Source organism: Polyodon spathula, chromosome 21 (genome assembly GCF_017654505.1).
Source record: "Polyodon spathula isolate WHYD16114869_AA chromosome 21, ASM1765450v1, whole genome shotgun sequence".
NCBI classification, from domain to species: domain Eukaryota; kingdom Metazoa; phylum Chordata; class Actinopteri; order Acipenseriformes; family Polyodontidae; genus Polyodon; species Polyodon spathula.
This window is the reverse complement of record NC_054554.1, coordinates 11,204,858-11,212,251: the sequence shown is the minus strand read 5'-3', so window position 1 is coordinate 11,212,251 and position 7,394 is coordinate 11,204,858. Positions and strand designations below refer to the sequence as shown.

Below are 7,394 nucleotides of genomic sequence, written 5' to 3'. Positions count from 1 at the left end.
TTTATTGTGAAGTGCTTGTTATGTGTCAGGAGTGGATGTGTTCTAGTTAAGGGCTTATTTATGAGAAAAGTAGATGCATTCTCTCTTCAACCCCCCCCCCCCCCAAAGAAAACAACTAAATATTTATTGCTTAACACAAGTGGCTTTAGTTCCTTGGAATGCATTTTTATACATCTCTCTTGCTGTTGTATGCAATCATACCGAGTGGTCCTGGGTTCTGTTGGCATTTTTCTCTAAATCTAATCTTTTCGGTTGCTTTGTGCTTGTCTCAATCTTAAATGTCGAGACTGAACATCCCTCCTCCTTCCATTCAAATCATTTGACAATTTGAGCTTTCATATCTGCCAGCTTTGTCTTTTTTAAATATGGTTTTACACTAAGTTTTTATTTAGTTGTTTAGCAGACGCTTTTATCCAAAGTGACTTACTTGTAATAGCTCAGAAAGCACAATAGCTTTTTCTTACTTCTTACTTCTCCTACAAAAATGATATGATGTTAATGATATTGTGACAAGACAGCAACCATCTGTGTGATTTGTAAAGCTGTTTGGAACACTGCAGCAGTAAGACACTGATAACAGTGAGGGAAGGGAAGCAGTTCTAGACAGTTCTACACCTCTTATGAAAGTGCTAACAGAATCAGTATCTCGCACTGAAGCAAGTAAATCATTTGTGAGGTTCCTAAACTCATTTTGTATTTTTTTTTTTTAAATAAAAAAATACATTTAAAAACAAAACAACCCATAAAAGGAAAACAGTACACCCTCTTTAATTTTCACCTGTCCAGTTGCATTGTAATTGAGTGTCCTGTACAAGAATGTGGCAATACATTTTTACCTCTATTTTCTGTGCTGTAGTTAATCTACTTTTTGATGATACTGCTGGCTCAAGCTTTGTATCCCTGGCCTCATCAACTCGGATCAATGCCTCCACATCTCTCTCTCTCTCTCTCTCTCTCTCTCTCTCTCTCTCTCTCTCTCTCTCTCTCTCTCTCTCTCTGTAATCAATAAAATATAATGTTATCGTTTTATATACACTCTCACACCAGAAACTCTACATATTGACGTTTATCTTCAGTGCACATAGCAATAGCATAGAAAACTACTGGATCATTGTGAACGTGTGGGTTGCAGTGCTTAGGTGAAAGGGTGATGCAGGTGCTCCAGACAACAATAAACACAAACTTCATGGTTCAAGTATTTTTATTTCCTTTTGGTCTCCTTGACCAAATGAAATAATAATGCTGGCTCTACCCAACTATGGGTATTGCCAGCGTCAAAACCAAGGGGTTGCAGTCCTGAAATAATAATTACAAACACAGACACGAAACATAGACACAACTCCGGACATTGCGTGCTCACAGGTCAGGTGCGGTGCTGGAAATAGTGGTGCTGGTGTGTGTTCAGGTGCTGTGCAGTCTAGGTGGCGTAAAGCGGCAGTTCCCAGATCCGTATTTAGCCATCTGGCATAGATAAACATTCAGTTTTGGTTCAGCAATACTTCACTGAACTCACTGTTTGATCATCCTCGTTTCTTCCAGTTAACCACAACAAAGGAACTGATTACGACGCATGCCCCCCTAAAGTACCCTAAGCCCAGCCCCCTCCGATAACTAGTTCAATCTCATCTCCTCCAATTCATGACTGACGCTTCACTCACCGTACTAGGACGAGGATTTGTGGTACTGTGACGCCGCCCATCTTCCTGAATGTCCGGCTTCTGACTAACCCTGAAATGAACTGCCCAACCATTCAGTACGAGGCATACAGTTCATGTTGTACAGTGCTCTCACAGGTCGAGAGGGAGATTGTTGGTTTGGATTCATTCGCTCTGTCACAATCATTTATATCATTCCACACAAAAATGATATGGTTAATAAGTTTAATTCATTTGTAGTTATTTATACAAGTGCCTACACACAGATTTGTGTAGAACCCGGAATCAACAATCTCCTTCATTTCCTCTTCTTCTGCAGTCTACAATCCAATCCATATTACAAGTTCATCATATGGATTGATTTGTTTGATAATAATTATTCTTAAATTCCATAATTCACCTAGAATATTACCATAATTAACAACTTTGCAATCTGCCTGCAGGACTGAAGATGGTGAAGGGGACAGACATCAACAAAAAACACTACTGGATAACTAGTTAACTTAAATAAAACTAGTTACCTGCTTTTCTAAACCCCCGACACCCTACCCCCTAGGCTTTGACTTCATTAGACTGGGGGCCTGAAATCTTGTTGAGTATATTTTATATCTTGCTTGACTCGAACTGTGCCTCTGCGTGATTCTCTCTCTCTCTCTACGGCTCTGAAAGATTATCTGTACTGTAAAGGGTATTTAATTACCATGCTACATGATCAGTCATGGTTTGTTTGTGTCCAGATTTGTGTTCTCCAGTCTCTATACTACTAAATCAGTTTATTCCAGTTTGCATTGGCTTTAATCGTAGCTTTAATTAGATTTGCTTTTGTCCTCTGTCCTCTGTGGTAATGTTGTTTTGTATATCTCCAGACAGATTCATTCAGGGTTACTCTACCCATGTATTCACTGCCATGGACATGCATGTCCATGTACAGACAAGATGCCGACCCCTGACTGTAAAGAGAAACTAGTAAAATATTTAGACAAATATGTATATATCCTCAATGAGCCACTGTAGTTTTGCCACTGAAGTGGCTGTTAACCTTTGCAGATGGTCAAGAACACACGTGGGTTTTTAAAGTGTAAATGTCTCGGTTCATGCCTTATTTACAGGCATGTATTTTTTAACCTTTGTCACAGGAATTAGTGGCAGGTCATGTCTGACTAGACGTCAGTAATCTACCTGGTATTATTTTTAGTACTCTGGACCCTTTTATACTGACCTCATGTCTTGCTGAACCAGGTAATTGCTGGTGTTACACTTTTAAATTAAAAAAAGGATCTTCAGTGAGGAGATTAATTCTGCTAAGTAAGTTACTTAGAGGTCAAGTTATATCACCCTTAACCTTTTGACAGCAGCTCCAGTTGATCATTGTTTTTCCTGTTGGGCCACGGTAAGAGTGGCAATTTTGAGATCATTCTGTTAAAATCTTTAATAAAGCATTTTACAAGAACATAACATGAAATTGTTGATAATCTAAGAGAAATCAGTCCATGGCAGTGATAAAATATATATTTCCTTTACGCATTTGTATTGGAAAATGCACGTGTTTGCTATGGCATCTCACAAGATTACAGCTTCCAAATGAGATCAGTGCAAGACTCCTCCTGTTTAGAGAGTATTCTCTTTAGCTGCCTAGCTTGTTAAAGAATCCTAGATTCTGGATCTATACATATAGAGTAGATGGGGCTGACAGAGGTAACAGGTCAAATAAAGAAGGTTTAAAGCAGGCTGAAAACCAGATTGAGAAAAATGATAATAACTCTGTTGGTGGAACTGAACCCAGAATCACTTGGCTTGAATGCGTACAAAATAGTAAGGGGGTGGGGGTCGCGTATTAATTTCATTTGTTTTGTTTTGTTTTTTAATGTAGCACTCTGCATTTGGAAAAGCACATGTCTAATTTGAATCTCCATATTTTACATTCCACTCTGAGGTCTCATAGTATTCATTTGGGAGGAAAGTGTCTGGAGTTCTATGCATTGTGGTGACTGTCGCGTCTTAACACAGACTTGCATGTATTGATATATCGTTAGTTGCACAGCAAGTATGCGCAGACCAATTTTTGTATTCTTTGTATTTGTATTCAACAAGGCTGGGTTGTTTATTAACGGTTTGATTGTACACAGTGCAAAAATGAACCACAGGTAAATTATCCAGACATACCAACTGCTCTGTTAGGTTAGAGTTTATAGATTTTCAAAAAAAATATCAGCAATACATTAAAACAGGAACACTCTCTTGTTTAAACGCAGTGGACTTATTTGAAGGGACCATAGAATAATGAGACCTGTAATCCTGCTAACTAGTTCATGGACCTTAACTAGTCTCTACTGGGGGAAAAACCCTCCATAGTATTTAGATCTATTGTTTTAATACTTCAACTGGTCCAGTTTAAAGTTTGACTCCTGGTGGTACAGTATTGAAAAACTGATGTATTGCTACTAGACTGAAGCTACACTGGGGTGAATTATCATAAGAACATAAGAAAGTTTACAAACGAGAGGAAGCCATTTGGCCCATCTTGCTCGTTTGGTTGTTGGTAACTTATTGATCCCAGAATCTCATCAAGCAGCTTCTTGAAGGATCATCCCAGGGTGTCTACAACAGCATTACTGGGGAGTTGGTTACAGACCATCAATTCTCAGTATAAAAAAGTTCCTCCTATTTTCTGTTCTGAAAATACCCTTTGTCTAATCTCCATTTGTGAACCCTGGTCCATGTTTCTTTTTTCAGGTCGAAAAAGTCCCTTGGGTCGACCTTTTAGAATTTTGAATGCTTGAATTGGGTCGCCGCGTAGTCGTCTTTGTTCAAGACTGAATAGATTCAGTTATTTTAGCCTGTCTGCATATGACATGCCTTTTAAACCCAGAATAATATATGGTCGCTCTTCTTTGCACTCTTTCTAGAGCAGCAATATCCTTTTTGTAGTGAGGTGACCAAAACTGAACACAATATTCAAGATGAGGCCTTACTAATGCATTGTACAGTTTTAACATTTCTTCCCTTGATTTAAATTCTCTTTTAAAAACACTTTTCACAATATATCCAAGCATCTTGTTGGCCTTTTTTATAGCTTCCCCACATTGTCTAGATGAAGACATTGCTGAGTCAACAAAAACTCCCAGGTCTTTTTCATAGATTTCTTCTTCAAATTCAGTATCTCCCATATTATATTTATAATGCATATTTGTATTTCCTGCATGCAGTACCTTACAATTTTTCTATTAAATGTCATTTGCCATGTGTCTGCCCAGTTCTGAATCTTGTCTAGATCATTTTGAATGACCTTTGCTGCTGCAACAGTGTTTGCCACTCCTCCTACTTTTGTGTCGTCTGCAAATTTAACAAGTTTGCTTACCATACCAGAATCTAAATCATTAATGTAGATTAGGAATAGCAGAGGACCTAATACTGATCCCTGTGGTACTACACTGGTTACCTCACTCCATTCTGAGGGTTCTTCTCTAATCAGTACTTTCTGTTTTCTACATGTTAACCACTCCCTAATCCATTTACATGTGTTTTTTTGAATCCCAACTGCGTTCACTTTGAGAATTAATCTTTTATGCAGAAGTTTGTCAAAAGCTTTCTGGAAATCTAAATAAACCATGTCATATGCTTTGCAATTATCCAAAATCGAGCAGGTTAGTTAGACATGATCTCCCTTTCCTAAAACCATGTTGACTGTCTTCCAGGATACTGTTATCATATAGGTAATTTTCCATTTTGGATCTTATTATAGTTTCCATAAGTTTGCATATAATAGAATTCAGGCTTATTGGTCTGTAGTTACCTGGTTCAGTTTTGTTTCCCTTTTTGTGGATCGGTATTACGTTTGCAATTTTCCAGTTTGTCGGTACAACCCCTGTGTCAAGAGACTGTTGCATGATCTTGGTTAGCGGTTTGTAAATAACTTCTTTCATTTCTTTGAGTACTATTGGGAGGACCTCAAACGGCCCAGGGGATTTGTTTATTTTAAGAGCTCCTAGTCCCTTTAACACTTCTGCCTCGGTTATGCTAAAGTTATTTAAAACTGGATAGGAACATGTTGACCGTATCCTCCTTTTTAAAAACTTGTGAAAAGTAATCATTTAATATATTTAATATTTTTTTCTTCTTCTATGATTTTGCCATTTGTATCTCTTAGACATTTAACCTCCTCTAACTTTCTCTTGCTGTAATATTGGAAAAACATATTTTTTTTTAATTGATCTATTAAACCATTTTGGCAATTTAGTTTTACATATAGATTTGTCTACTTTAGCGATGTAATTGTTTTGCGCCTCTAATACTACATTTTTGTAGAACAGCCATCCTTTTTCTGTGGATTTTTTCCTCTGTTTTACTCCAATCTACTTCTGTTAGTCTCTGTTTCATACCTTCATAGTTTGCTTTTCTAAAATTGTAAACCTTCGCTTTAGTCATTACTTTTGGGGTTTTAAAAAGCACTTCAAATGAGACCATGTGGTCTGAGTTTGCCAGTGGTTCCCTGACCTCTGTTTTAGTTATTCTGTCTTCGTTATTTGAAAAGACTAAATGAAGGCATGCCTCCCCTCTAGTCAGTGCCTTGACAAATTGTGTTAGGAAGCAGTGATTTGTCATTTCCACCATTTCAATTTAGTCCGTCATGCTCCCCACCGAGTTTTCCCATTTCTAATGTCATTGTATAACAGATTATTTTGCTCACCGTCTGAATCTGGCGGTCTGTAGTATGCTTCTATTATTATGCCCTTTGAATTGTTGTCCGTTATTCTGACCCATATTGATTCGGCTTTATTTTCTTTGTCCAGGTTTAACACCTGGGCTTCAAGGCTTTTTTATGTGTAGCGCTACCCCTCCACCTCTTCTGTCCTGCCTGTCTTTCCTATACAGTGTATACACACAAATATTATATTCGTCCCCACCACTCTAAGACAACCAAGTTTCTGTAACACCTATCGCATCATAGTTACTTGTTAGTGCAGTAGCTTCAAGTTCTAAAATGTTGTTTCTGATACTTCTAGCATTTAGATAAATACATTTAATGGTTGTCTTACCTGAGTTGTCCTTGTTTTGATGCGGTCTCCTTTCTGTTGTTTTTTTGTTGATTTCTCCCCCCTTCCTTTCTAGTTTAAATGCTTCTGAACCTGCTCGAGGATCTTTTCTACAAGCAGATTGGTTTCCTTTTTATGTAAGTGCAGTCCGTCCTGTCTATACAGATAGTCCTTTTTGTAGAATGTGGTCCAATGATCAAGATAGGTGAAGCCTTCCCGTGTGCACCACGTCTTCAGCCGTGCGTTCAGATTAATTATTTCTAGCTGTCCATATGGTCCTTTGCAGTATCCCAGAAAATACCACAGTTTTGGTCTTGTCTTTTAATCTCCTTCCTAGCTCTCTGAATTTGTTTTGCTGGGATTTTGGTCTGTCTCTTCCAATGTTGTTTGTACCGATGTGGATGACTACTACCAGATCATCTCCTGTTCGTTCTAGGAGCCTGTTCACGTTCTCAGTGATGTGATGTTGTTTTCTTGGGTTTTAAATGAATAGAAAGTACAGTACATTAAATAAGAATGACCTAGTAAATGTACAAAATTACATTGTTTTAGTATGTAAACTAATATTCTTTACACTCATTACACATTGAACCAGTAAGTTTTCAACAATAGAAATCAATGCCAAACATTAAGGGTTTAGAACAAACTCAGCAGCAATCACATGGCTGTAATTTGATATCATCACATGGACTTGATGTTCAGCTGA

General features: G+C 37.8%; 1 protein-coding gene across 6 annotated transcripts in view; it reads left to right on the top strand.

The window, feature by feature from the left end:
* LOC121296120 (ankyrin repeat domain-containing protein 27-like) overlaps nt 1–7,394 on the top strand; it is a 67,576-nt gene that overhangs the window by 17,502 nt on the left and 42,680 nt on the right. The window lies entirely within an intron of this gene.